Source organism: Salvelinus alpinus, chromosome 31, assembly GCF_045679555.1.
Source record: "Salvelinus alpinus chromosome 31, SLU_Salpinus.1, whole genome shotgun sequence".
NCBI lineage: Eukaryota > Metazoa > Chordata > Actinopteri > Salmoniformes > Salmonidae > Salvelinus > Salvelinus alpinus.
This window is the reverse complement of record NC_092116.1, coordinates 26,106,487-26,121,089: the sequence shown is the minus strand read 5'-3', so window position 1 is coordinate 26,121,089 and position 14,603 is coordinate 26,106,487. Positions and strand designations below refer to the sequence as shown.

At 43.3% G+C, this 14,603-nt stretch overlaps 1 protein-coding gene across 2 annotated transcripts in view; it reads left to right on the top strand.

The window, feature by feature from the left end:
• LOC139561757 (rho GTPase-activating protein 6-like) overlaps positions 1 to 14,603 on the top strand; it is a 133,632-nt gene that overhangs the window by 40,118 nt on the left and 78,911 nt on the right. Inside the window, exon 1 of one of the 2 annotated variants that reach the window (XM_071379036.1) lies at positions 330 to 710. The exons of the other annotated variant lie outside the window; for it this stretch is intronic. The gene's annotated coding sequence lies outside the window, so the exon portion shown is untranslated. Of the gene's footprint in view, positions 1 to 329; positions 711 to 14,603 lie in introns of those variants that run through there. 2 annotated transcript variants of the gene reach the window in all.

Sequence of the window (14,603 nt, the reverse complement as noted above, 5' to 3'; positions counted from 1 at the left end):
ATTCCTCTCCTCTGCTTCTCTCCCGTTTCCATCCCTTTCATCATTCACACTTCTTTCACTTCCCTCCTCCCCTGCCTCACACAGAGGCAGCTCTCCTCCCCCTCCCTCTCTTTCCCCTCCTCCTCCTGCTCTCCTCCCCCTCCCTCTCTTTCCCCTCCTCCTCCTGCTCTCCTCCCCCTCCCTCTCTTTCCCCTCCTCCCCTGCCTCACACAGAGGAAGCTCTCCTCCCCCTCCCTCTCTTTCCCCTCCTCCTCCTGCTCTCCTCCCCCTCCCTCTCTTTCCCCTCCTCCTCCTCCTGCTCTCCTCCCCCTCCCTTGTCCTGTTACACTGTTTACGTGAAGTGATTCCTTGGCAGCGAGACTCTGCTGACTAATTAACTCCAGCAGATGGAGGGAGCAGATCTCTCTCTTCCTCTTTCTCTCGTTCCATTTCTCTCTCCGTCTGTCTCTCTCTCCGTCTGTCTCTCTCTCCGTCTGTCTCTCTCTCTTTCCACCCAGTGTGTTCCCTCATGCCCCGTTTGGAGTGGACAACACACACCTGCTTTTGTGTCTCCGCTGCGTGAGTTTGACTGAGTGTGAGCGGTAGGCGTCTCTACTGAGTGTGAGGCTTTGAGCGGTAGCTGAGCAGACTGCAGGACACATTTTCTCCCTGTCAGCTTGTCTCTAAGCGGACTCACTGACTGGATCAGCCCACTGATTCCCCACCTACAGGTATGGTGTCAGTCTGTGTGTTTATTGTTGAGACTAATTTACTTCAATTAAAGTGTGTGTGTCGTGTTGCTAGGTTCTCTCAAGTAAGTGTGTGTGTGTTCAGTAGGTATGTTTGTTCAATATGTCTGTGTGTTCAATATGTCTGTGTGTTCAATATGTCTGTGTGTTCAATATGTCTGTCTTCAATAAGTCTGTGTTCAATATGGCTGCGTTCAGTATGCCTGTGTGTTCAATAAGTCAGTGTGTTCAATAGGTCTGTCTATTCAATAGGTCTGTGTTTTTTACTACTGTCTCTAGAGCTGTTTGTAAGTTACAAAGGATGACACAATTGTTGAGACTCATTCTCTTCAGTTGAAGCGACTGCGGGTGTATTAGTTGTGTCCCTACATTTTTTAAGGTATGGAGTGTGTGTGTGTGTGTGTCTCACAGAAAGTGTGTGCGGTGTATTAAAGCTAAATCCTTCATGGTGAAACAGCCACGTCTGTTGGCGTAATTACAACAACATTTACATGTTAGTCATTTAGCAGATGCTCTTATCCAGAGTGACTTACAGGAGGGAAGGAGGAAAGTAGAGCGTACATTTTCATATTGACATACAGTTTCAAAATACAATCAACACAGTCTGTGCCCTGCTTGTCATATTGTCCAATCAATATCAAAGATAACAGTTATCTGTCTCCAATCAATATCAAAGATAACAGTTATCTGTCTCCAATCAATATCAAAGATAACAGTTATCTGTCTCCAATCAATATCAAAGATAACAGTTATCTGTATCCAATCAATATCAAAGATAACAGTTATCTGTCTCCAATCAATATCAAAGATAACAGTTATCTGTATCCAATCAATATCAAAGATAACAGTTATCTGTATCCAATCAATATCAAAGATAACAGTTATCTGTATCCAATCAATATCAAAGATAACAGTTATCTGTCTCCAATCAATATCAAAGATAACAGTTATCTGTCTCCAATCAATATCAAAGATAACAGTTATCTGTATCCAATCAATATCAAAGATAACAGTTATCTGTCTCCAATCAATATCAAAGATAACAGTTATCTGTATCCAATCAATATCAAAGATAACAGTTATCTGTCTCCAATCAATATCAAAGATAACAGTTATCTGTCTCCAATCAATATCAAAGATAACAGATATCTGTATCAGTGGTTTTTTAAATGTAACCTTTATTTAACTAGGCAAGTCAGGTAAGAACAAATTCTGACTACTGACTACCTAGTTTTAAAAAAAAGAACAAATTCTTATTTACAATGAAGGCCTACCACGGCCCAACCGGATGACTCTGGGCCAATGGTGCACCGCCCTATGGCACTGCCAATCACGGTCGGATGTGATACAGCCTGAACCAGGGACTGTAGTAAAGCCCCTTGCATCGAGATGCAGTGCCTTAGACCGCTGCACCACTCGGGAGCCATGATATATATATTATATATATCTCTTTTTTTTTCAGAACATTAACCGTGTTTAGGTAGATACGTGTGTAGGTAGATGTGGAAAGATGGATACAAATGATTTGTTGCAAGTTGGGGAGGGAGTGGGGTTCACACCTAGCTGGGTTATTAGACAATTCTTTAGTAAAGGTTGAATAGTCTATTATTCAGCTAATAGCCCATCCTGCTACGCTTGTGAAAAACTAATAATAATACTTTTTCCATTTCCACGTTAAAGATTCCAAATTGATGAAGTATTTTTTAGCCACAATCGGCCCCAACCCCAATGAATACATTTGGGCACAGTCGATAGCGTGCTGGACTTCTGGCTAGAATGTTGAGGGTTTGAAACCTGCTCCCTGTTTGTTTCATTACGTTATTATGCCGGTACCAGAGCAAATAGCTTGGATTGTTACTCCCATCTGGTTCCTCTCTCTCTTCCAAGAGTCATTCAGCACACTTGTGAGCATGCTGGCAGGATGTACAGTTTTGTATTCTGTATATATGAATTACAAATCAGCCTTTACTTAAATCATGTTTCTAGTCTATTGCATAGTTACAATGTGTAATCATTGATGTCCCAGGAGCAGGAGTGGTAAACACTGTTGAAGTGTATAATTGTAATACATACATGCAGTCACGGCATCATTCAAAGAATGGAGTTTGATACACCTGGTATTGGATATGACTGAAAAAAAACGTGCTAAATAGCGATTTTCGGAAATTAACTTTAGGACCAAAAAATATGCACAATCGTTTGTCTCCACATTAACTAACATATTCCTCTCAATTGTACATGTTTTGCTTGACTCGTTACGACGTTATAAATACTTACATTTGCTTCCACCGTAATGTTTTGCCAGCCATCTTTGGTGAAGAAAGTCACCAGGGACAGGTGGCTCGCGTCAAATTTGTAATTGGAACCACTCGATATGATTGGTCATATAAAAACCTTGGGACCCAAATGCATAATGAGTGCTCTAACTCCCCCTTGTGGTGGTCTGGAGCAATGAAGCCGTGACGCTTGGTACCTCTAAGTCCCGCGGTGCAACCTCACAACTTTTAAAGGAGGAACCACTGTACGTCTGTTGGTTTGTTTCGCTTCCACCAAGCATTGTGGGTAAACCTCTAAAAACGTCTAAAATGGATGCATTGTGTCTCCTCTCCTTTGATACCTTTGGAACTCAGTGTTAGTTTAGAATGCTGACCTTTTCATCCATAGAACACACTCACAAAGATGTTCTCTTATTCCCCTCTTGAGATTTTGTGTGGATTCTAAGTGAGTAGCCTGGTCCCAGATCTGTGTGATCTTTATTTAACTAATCTAATCTAAATCCTGACTGTTGTTGGCAGAGTATCCCAGATCTGTGTGATCTTTATTTAATCTAATCTAATCTAAATCCTGACTGTTGTTGGCAGAGTATCCCAGATCTGTGTGATCTTTATTTAATGTAATCTAATCTAAATCCTGACTGTTGTTGGCAGAGTATCCCAGATCTGTGTGATCTTTATTTAATGTAATCTAATCTAAATCATGACTGTTGTTGGCACATGTCCTCAGAGAGAAGTTGGCTGAAACACAAACAGACCTGAGACAATGCAGGTTAGATTCAGAGTTTTTTTTAGACTCTGTGTAAACTTGATCATAACATGACTATTGTTTTCATAGTAGGTTATGGTATCATAATGATGGTCAGAGAGGAGTTGGCTAAAGTACAGAACACATAAATACCTGTCCTCTGTCTAATTGTTATGCCATACAACTATTGTCATGAACAATGGAAAAACCCCTCAGAATCAGGGTAGTTTCCATAAAAATGACTTCTTTCCTTCCTCACTTTTAATGGTTATGGCTAGAATGATTCCAGCTTTTGTCAAATTAAGGTCAAATCTTATTCTTTTGCATTTTTGGCTAACCTTAACCCTAACCCTTTTCCTAACCTTAACCTAATTCTCCTAACCTAAAACGTTAATTATCCTAACCTGCTACATAAGTTTTCCTAACCTGCTACGAAAAGTCAAATCTGACTTGAATTTGACAAAAGCTGAATCCCATCTAGCCATGACCCCTTTCAATTGGCATTTAGAGTGATCAGGACAGCGTTTCCTCTGTCTCTGATGGAATCTGGTGACATTTAGAGTGATCAGGACAGCGTTTCCTCTGTCTCTGATGGAATCTGGTGACATTTAGAGTGATCAGGACAGCGTTTTCTCTGTCTGTGATGGAATCTGGTGGCATTTAGAGTGATCAGGACAGCGTTTCCTCTGTCTGTGATGGAATCTGGTGACATTTAGAGTGATCAGGACAGCGTTTCCTCTGTCTGTGATGGAATCTGGTGACATTTAGAGTGATCAGGACAGCGTTTTCTCTGTCTGTGATGGAATCTGGTGACATTTAGAGTGATCAGGACAGCATGTCCTCTGTCTGTGATGGAATCTGGTGGCATTTAGAGTGATCAGGACAGCGTTTCCTCTGTCTCTGATGGAATCTGGTGACATTTAGAGTGATCAGGACAGCGTTTTCTCTGTCTGTGATGGAATCTGGTGACATTTAGAGTGATCAGGACAGCATGTCCTCTGTCTGTGATGGAATCTGGTGACATTTAGAGTGATCAAGACAGCATGTCCTCTGTCTGTGATGGAATCTGGTGGCATTTAGAGTGATCAGGACAGCGTTTCCTGTGTCTGTGATGGAATCTGGTGGCATTTAGAGTGATCAGGACAGCGTTTCCTGTGTCTGTGATGGAATCTGGTGGCATTTAGAGTGATCAGGACAGCGTTTCCTGTGTCTGTGATGGAATCTGGTGACATTTAGAGTGATCAGGACAGCATGTCCTCTGTCTGTGATCTGATTGGATGTTGAAAAGCAGGTAGAGCCTAGAGCTCAGGGATGACACCAGCCAAATCACTATTGCACTGTTCTGGTAGTGTACTACTGCTGATATGGACACACAGACACACACACACACACACACACACACACACACACACACACACACACACACACACACACACACACACACACACACACACACACACACACACACACACACACACACACACACACACACACACACACACACACATATATATATATATATATATATATACATATATTACAGTCTTGTTAGCATTACTGATATGACTGTGGTGCAGAAGTAAGATCTTATGGCCTATGAGTAGTTGCCGTGTCTGGAAAATATTGTGTTCTTAGTGTTGCAACACAAACAAACAGAATAATTTTAGAAAGAGGAAGACATCAGGGGGCATATCTGTAAGTATTCTAATAACCCAGTCTAATAACCCAGTCTAATATAACATTCTAATAACCCAGTCTAATAGCCCAGTCTAATTAAACAGTCTAATAGCCCAGTCTAATAACCCAGTCTAACTAAACAGTCTAATTAAATAGTCTAATAGCCCGGTCTAATAACCCAGTCTAATAGCCCAGTCTAATTGTCCAGTCTAATTAAACAGTCTAATAACCCAGTCTAATAGCCCAGTCTAATAACCCAGTCTAATAACCCAGTCTAATAGCCCAGTCTAATAACCCAGTCTAATAGCCCAGTCTAATAACCCAGTCTAATAGCCCAGTCTAATAGCCCAGTCTAATAACCCAGTCTAATAACCCAGTCTAATAGCCCAGTCTAACAGCCCAGTCTAATAACCCAGTCTAATAGCCCAGTCTAACAGCCCAGTCTAATAACCCAGTCTAATAGCCCAGTCTAATAGCCCAGTCTAATAACCCAGTCTAATAGCCCAGTCTAATAACCCAGTCTAATAACCCAGTCTAATAACCCAGTCTAATAACCCAGTCTAATAACCCAGTCTAATAACCCAGTCTAATAGCCCAGTCTAATAACCCAGTCTAATAGCCCAGTCTAATAACCCAGTCTAATTGTCCAGTCTAATTAAACAGTCTAATAACCCAGTCTAATAGCCCAGTCTAATAACCCAGTCTAATAGCCCAGTCTAATAACCCAGTCTAATAACCCAGTCTAATAGCCCAGTCTAATAGCCCAGTCTAATAACCCAGTCTAATAGCCCAGTCTAATAGCCCAGTCTAATAACCCAGTCTAATAGCCCAGTCTAACAGCCCAGTCTAATAACCCAGTCTAATAGCCCAGTCTAACAGCCCAGTCTAATAACCCAGTCTAATAGCCCAGTCTAATAGCCCAGTCTAATAACCCAGTCTAATAACCCAGTCTAATAACCCAGTCTAATAACCCAGTCTAATAACCCAGTCTAATAACCCAGTCTAATAGCCCAGTCTAATAACCCAGTCTAATAGCCCAGTCTAATAACCCAGTCTAATTGTCCAGTCTAATTAAACAGTCTAATAACCCAGTCTAATAGCCCAGTCTAATAACCCAGTCTAATAGCCCAGTCTAATAACCCAGTCCAATAACCCAGTCTAATAGCCCAGTCTAATAGCCCAGTCTAATAACCCAGTCTAATAGCCCAGTCTAATAGCCCAGTCTAATAACCCAGTCTAATAGCCCAGTCTAATAACCCAGTCTAATAGCCCAGTCTAATAAGCCAATCTAATAGCCCAATCTAATAGCCCAGTCTAATAACCCAGTCTAATAGCCCAGTCTAGTAACCCAGTCTAATAGCCCAGTCTAATAACCCAGTCTATATGTGCTAGTGTCTATGTAAATATTGTTTGCATTACTTTCAGAATGACAGCCTGTCGACAGATGAAGAAATGATAGTCTACTGTTCGTACTCAGATCAACAGGTCTGGGTTCAGTAAGAGTAACTAACAGAGTCGGTGACATCTGGAAGCTATCAGGGGGTATTTCAGGCTCAGTATTCTGTTATCAGTCTTCACCTGTATGACATAGCTCTCTAATCCAGGTTACATAGCTGGACCTCATCAAACAGAAACACTATGACTCCGTCCCAAACAGCACCCTGTTCCTTATATAGTGTAGTACTGTTGACCAGAGTGCCTAGTGCATTATGTAGGGACACAGTCTACGCCCGCGTAACATAACACGAGAGACGGCTAGCTGGAAACAGCCTGGCTCTTTTGAAAAACATAGCATGGTAAAGTGATAGTTCACTCAAAATGTAAAGGTTTATCTAATGTTTTCAGACCTAAACAAATGCTGAGATGTGTCCATGTTTCATGCCTGTTGTCTAACTATAGTCTATAACTCTGTGGAGTGAACTATCTGTACATTAGTCTGGGGCAGTAGAGGAGAGAATAGAGGAGAGAGTAGAGGAGAGAATATAGAGCATAGAGGAGAGAGTAGAGGAGAGAATAGAGGAGAGAATAGAGGAGAGAATAGAGGAGAGAATAGAGGAGAGAATAGAGGAGAGAGTATAGGAGAGAATATAGGAGAGAGTAGAGGAGAGAATAGAGGAGAGAATAGAGGAGAGAATAGAGGAGAGAATAGAGGAGAGAGTATAGGAGAGAATATAGGAGAGAGTAGAGGAGAGAATAGAGGAGAGAATATAGGAGAGAGTAGAGTGAGTCTACAGTTACAGACAAAGTTTGTTTTCCTACAGTTACACAAAGTGAGCACACACGCACATGCCCAAACCTCACTGAGGCGGAGACACAGAGGCTGCCACTGTCATTTCTGATGGTTGGAGAGAGGAATCAGGCCACCTGAACAGATCCCTAAAATAACCACACCTTTAATGCAGCTCTCTCTTCTCTCCTCATGAAGGAAAGAAGGGGGGATACCTAGTCAGATGTACAACTGAATGCATCTTCCACATTTAATCCCTCTGAATCAGAGAGGTGCGGGGGGCTGCCTTAATCAACATTCACAGCGCCCAGGGAACAGTGGGTTAACTGCCTTGCTCAGGGGCAGAATGACAGATGTTTACCTTGTCAGCTCGGGGATTCGATCCAGCAACCTTTCGGTTACTGGCCCTATGCTCTAACCACTAGGGTACCTGGCGCCACTACACTCTAACCACTAGGCTACCTGCCACCCCTACACTCTAACCACTAGTCTTCCTGTCGCCCCCACACTCTAACCACTAGGCTACCTGCCGCCTCTACGCTCTAACCACTAGCCTACCTGTCGCCCCTACGCTCTAACCACTAGGCTACCTGCTGCCTCTACGCTCTAACCACTAGTCTACCTGCCGCCCCTACGCTCTAACCACTAGTCTACCTGCCGCCCCTACGCTCTAACCACTAGCCTACCTGTCGCCCCTACGCTCTAACCACTAGGCTACCTGCCGCCCCTACGCTCTAACCACTAGGCTACCTGCCGCTCCTACGCTCTAACCACTAGGCTACCTGCCGCCCCTACACTCTAACCACTAGGCTACCTGTCGCCCCTACACTCTAACCACTAGGCTACCTGTCGCCCCTACACTCTAACCACTAGTCTACCTGCCACCTCTACACTCTAACCACTAGGCTACCTGCCGCCCCTACACTCTAACCACTAGGCTACCTGTCGCCTCTACACTCTAACCACTAGGCTACCTGCCGCCCCTACACTTTAACCACTAGGCTACCTGCCGCCCCTACACTTTAACCACTAGGCTACCTGCCGACCCTACACTCTAACCACTAGTCCACCTGTATACACGTCCTCTGTTTGTCTGGGCATAAAAACTGTAGTAGTCAGGCTTTTTAAAATTGATTTCTAGAGCCATAAGCTCTCAGGTTGTCCTGAGAGAGAGAAGAAAGGAGTGAAAGTGCCCACGTCTTTAGCTCACTGGCAGTTTAGTTTGCTTGAGTTGGCTCAGGTCATAGAAAACATCAGATACATCCAAACAGAGGTCTACTTCCTTCTTTCTTTCATTTATTTGTTTCTTTTTTTCTTTCTTTCTGTATTTTCTTTCTTGCATTTTATATATATTTCTCTCTCTCTCTCTCTCTCTCTCTCTCTCTCTCTCTCTCTCTCTCTCTCTCTCTCTCTCTCTCTCTCTCTCTCTCTCTCTCTCTCTCTCTCTCTCTCTCTCTCTCTCTCTCTCTCTCTCTCTCTCTCTCTCTCTCTCTCTCTCTCTCTCTCTCTCTCTCTCTGTCTCTGTCTCTGTCTCTCTCTCTCTCTCTCTCTCTCTCTCTCTCTCTCTCTCTCTCTCTCTCTCTCTCTCTCTCTCTCTCTCTCTCTCTCTCTCTCTCTCTCTCTCGTAAGCAGGACTGGATTGGTTATATTGAAGTAGGGAAAGAGGGAAAGAATGACATGCCATACCTGTACGTGCACGTTGAGTATGTTTATAGAAAGTCACAGTGCTAACCTGAGGCATGACTGTTCTGGGTTTTTCATTTCTGTGGAGATGATGAAGCGTCACTACAATTTCCTCACAGGCGTATACTGTACATATGCACTCATACAAGTACACAAATAGCCATGTGTGTGTGTGTGTGTGTGTGTGTGTGTGTGTGTGTGTGTGTGTGTGTGTGTGTGTGTGTGTGTGTGTGTGTGTGTGTGTGTGTGTGTGTGTGTGTGTGTGTGTGTGTGTGTGTGTGTGTGTGTGTGTGTGTGTGTTCATGCCTGCATGTTTCTGTGTGTGCATGTTGTGGTTTCTTTACCATTCATTGCCTCTGTCTTCCTGTGTATGTCGTTAAGGGTGGGTTCGTCATGTGTTTTGTATTGTGTTGCTTCCTGCCATGGACTGGAACCCCTCAGAGAGAGGAGGGGGGAGAGGGGGGAGAGAGAGAGGGGGGGTTGAGAGGGAGAGGGGGGGAAAGAGGGGGAGAGGGAGCGAGAGAGAGATAGAGATAGAGAGAGAGAGAGAGAGAGAGAGAGAGAGAGAGAGAGAGAGAGGCGGGGGGGGGGGGTTGAGGGGCAGAAGGGGAGAGGAGGGGAAAGAGGGGGGAGAGAGAGAGACGGGGGGGGTTGAGGGGCAGGAGGGGAAAAGAGGGGGGAGAGAGAGGGGGGGGTTGAGGGGGACAGGGGGAGAGAGAGAGGGAGAGAGAGAGAGGGGGGGGTGAGGGGCAGAAGGGGATAGGAGGGGAAAAGAGGGGGGAGAGAGAGAGAGAAAACAAGGAGACAGCTCATAAACTTCACCAGACAACAGACAGAGAGGGTGGGTCCCTCGTGACAGAAATGGGGTGAGATAGAGAAAGCGAGGAAGTGAGAAATACAGAGGGAAAGTGAGAGAGAGTCCACAGCGATAGAAGAAGAATATAAATGACTACACTACTATAGACTACGGTCATTGTTTGAAAGCCTGAATGTCTTTTCCTGAACGGATCTATGAAAAACCTTTTCTGACACTATCTGTTGTTTTGCCCGACACACCACTGTTTAGTAGGGGAGAGTGGGATTAGGTAAATTGAGCCACTCCTTGTTTCTAGGAAACCATACACAAAATTCACCATGCGACCAAATATTTAGGAAGAGGTCATAATTTCATGGAGTCTGTGAAGGAAGAAACCACGTAGACACAGTGGTAAGCAAGTTAGGTCCAACAAACTGATTTTCACCAAGTCAAATTAATGTATTATGTTATGAATTTATTATGCGTGTATCTAAACCAATGTAGATTATTTTAATACATCAGTTGAGGTGTCTATAAGTTTCAATATGAGGTCCTAAACCTAGCATGAAAGTGCATCCTTGTATCTGTCTGGGCTAATATAGTCAAAATGTTTGGCATGAGGTAAGTTGAGTCAATGGCCATGGGATAAGTTGAGCCAATGGCCATGGGATAAGTTGAGCCAATGGCCATGGGATAAGTTGAGCCAATGGCCATGGGATAAGTTGAGCCAATGGCCATGGGATAAGTTGAGCCAATGGCCATGGGATAAGTTGAGCCAATGGCCATGGGGTAAGTTAAGTCAATGGCCATGGGATAAGTTGAGCCAATGGCCATGGGGTAAGTTGAGCCAATGGCCATGGGGTAAGTTGAGTCAATGGTCATGGGATAAGTTGAGCCAATGGCCATGGGATAAGTTGAGCCAATGGCCATGGGATAAGTTGAGCCAATGGCCATGGGGTAAGTTGAGCCAATGGCCATGGGGTAAGTTGAGTCAATGGCCATGGGATAAGTTGAGCCAATGGCCATGGGATAAGTTGAGCCAATGACCATGGGATAAGTTGAGCCAATGGTCATGGGATAAGATGAGCCAATGGCCATGGGGTAAGTTGAGCCAATGGCCATGGGATAAGTTGAGCCAATGGCCATGGGGTAAGTTGAGCCAATGGCCATGGGGTAAGTTGAGCCAATGGCCATGGGGTAAGTTGAGTCAATGGCCATGGGATAAGTTGAGCCAATGGCCATGGGATAAGTTGAGCCAATGGCCATGGGATAAGTTGAGCCAATGGCCATGGGGTAAGTTGAGCCAATGGCCATGGGGTAAGTTGAGTCAATGGCCATGGGATAAGTTGAGCCAATGGCCATGGGATAAGTTGAGCCAATGACCATGGGATAAGTTGAGCCAATGGTCATGGGATAAGATGAGCCAATGGCCATGGGGTAAGTTGAGCCAATGGCCATGGGATAAGTTGAGCCAATGGCCATGGGGTAAGTTGAGCCAATGGCCATGGGGTAAGTTGAGCCAATGGCCATGGGGTAAGTTGAGCCAATGGCCATGGGGTAAGTTGAGCCAATGGCCATGGGTTAAGATGAGCCATACAAATGATGACTACAATTGGTCAGTTATAAACATAATATTACATTACAGTTTTGCAATGTGTCATGCGTATTAACTCAAGAGGCATTTCTGTCGTTACAGAGCAGACTTCAGAGGGGTTGGGTTAAATGCGGAGGACACATTTCAGTTGAATACATTCAGTTGTACAGCTGACTAGGTCTCCTTCCTCTTTCATCATGTCCCATGTATACACAGATAAAACAAGCAGGGGTCTAGCCCCCCTTGAGGTCCTTGAGAGAGCTGCCATATCAAATTCAATCAAATCAAATGTTATTTGTCACATGCTTCGTAAACAACAGGTGTAGACTAACAGTGAAATGTTTACCCAAGGGCCGTTCCCAACAACGCAGAGAGACAGAAAATAGAGAAATAATAGAAAAGTAAAACATGTAATAATACAAGTAACAATAAATACACAATAAATACACAATGAGTAACGATAACGAGGCTATATACACGGTGTATACACGGGGTACCAGTACCGAGTCAATGTGCAGGGGTACTGGGTAATTGAGGTAGATACTGTATGTACATATCATTAGGAATAAAGTGACGATATTAAACAGTAGCAGCAGCGTATGTGATGAGTCAAAAAGGGTCAATGCAGATAGTCCGGGTAGCTATTTGGTTAACTATTTAACTAACTATTTAGCAGTCTTATGTCTTCGGGGTAGAAGCTGTTCAGGGTCCTGCTGTTAAGGAAGTTACTGTTGCTGTTGCTGTTGCTGTTGCTGTTGCTGTTGTTCCTGTTGCCAAGGAAGTGAGAGAAGGGAAGAAATCTATTTGAGCAGCAGATAGAGATTGAGACACTGAATGACACTGAAGAAACTGAATGACACTGAAGAGACTGAATGACACTGAAGAGACTGAATGACACTGAAGAGACTGAATGACACTGAAGAGACTGAATGACACTGAAGAGACTGAATGACACTGAAGAGACTGAATGACACTGAAGAGACTGAATGACACTGAAGAGACTGAATGACACTGAAGAGACTGAATGACACTGAAGAGACTGAATGACACTGAAGAGACTGAATGACACTGAAGAGACTGAATGACACTGAAGAGACTGAATGACACTGAAGAGACTGAATGACACTGAAGAGGCACTTTGACAAAAAAATAAAATGTATATGTACCGTGTGAAAGACCGGTTATGACAGTGTGGCGGAGACACACAAGGTATTATCTAATGACATGGAGTCTGAGCATGTAAAACAAGTTTCCTGGGCTTAGTAGCCTCAAATGCAGAGAACTTGACCACGAATTGGCACATTGAAACAACGTCTCTGTCCCAGACAACTGGTCAAAAAATGGAAGGGTCAGTGGTATTGAACACAGAGATCTACAGTTAAAGTCAGAAGTTTACATACACCTTAGCCAAATACATTTAAACTCAGTTTTTCACAATTCCTGACCTTTAATCCTAGTAAAAATTCCCTGTCTTTGGTCAGTTAAGATCACCACTTTATTTTAAGAATGTGAAATGTCAGAATAATAGTAGAGAGAATGATTTATTTCAGATTTTATTTCTTTCATCAAATTCAGAAGTTTACATACACTAATTTAGTATTTGGTAGCATTGCCTTTAAATTGTTTAACTTGGGTCAAACATTTCGGGTAGCCTTTCACAAGCTTCCCACAATAAGTTGGGTGAATTTTGGCCCATTCCTCCTGAAAGAGCTGGTGTAACTGAGTCAGGTTTGTAGGCCTCCTTGCTCGCACACACTTTTTCAGTTCTGCCCACAAATGTTCTATAAGATTGAGGTTAGGGCTTTGTGATGGCCACTCCAATATCTTGACTTTGTTGTCCTTAAGCCATTTTGCCACAACTTTGGAAGTATGCTTGGGGTCATTGTCCATTTGGAAGACCCATTTGCGAACAAGCTTTAACTTGGTCATAATAATAACGATGGTCATTATGACCAAACAGTTCTATCAAAAAGTACGATCTTTGTCCCCATGTGCAGTTGCAAACTGTAGTCTGGCTTTTTTATGGCGGTTTTGGAGCAGTGGCTTCTTCCTTGCTGAGCGGCCTTACAGGTTATGTCGATATAGGACTTGTTTTACTGTGGATATTGATACTTTTGTACCTGTTTCCTCCAGCATCTTCACAAGGTCCTTTGCTGTTGTTCTGGGATTGATTTGCACTTTTCGCACCAAAGTACATTCATCTCTAGGAGACAGAACGCGTCTCCTTCCTGAGCGGTATGACGGCTGCGTGGTCCCATGGTGTTTATACTTGCGTACTATTGTTTGTACAGATGAATGTGGCATTTGGAAATTGCTCCCAAGGATAAACCAGGCTTGTGGAGGTCTACAATTTATTTTCTGAGGTCTTGGCTGATTTATTTAGATTTTCACCCACTGTCACAGGACACCTTCTCCCACTTACCTCAAGGCAGCCCAACGTCCCCTGTCCCTATGCTCAACGTTCCACATACCGTGAGTAAGTTGTGCCCAAGAGACCCCTTTTTTTGGAAAAGCTATGTTTTCAAAACCTTTATATTTACATAAAATCAGATTATTTCCAGGGATGCAGAACCTCCTGCAATATATGTAGATATCTGTTAGAAGGAATACTATATTTCCCTTGATGGAGTGATGCTGAATGTAAAACATATCTGTTAGAAGGAATACTATAGAAGGAATACTATATTTCCCTTGATGGAATGTGATGCTGAATGTAAAACATATTTGTTAGAAGGAATACTATATTTCCCTTGATGGAATGTGATGCTGAATGTAAAACATATCTGTTAGAAGGAATACTATATTTCCCTTGATGGAATGTGATGCTGAATGTAAAACATATCTGTTAGAAGGAATACTATATTTCCCTTGATGGAA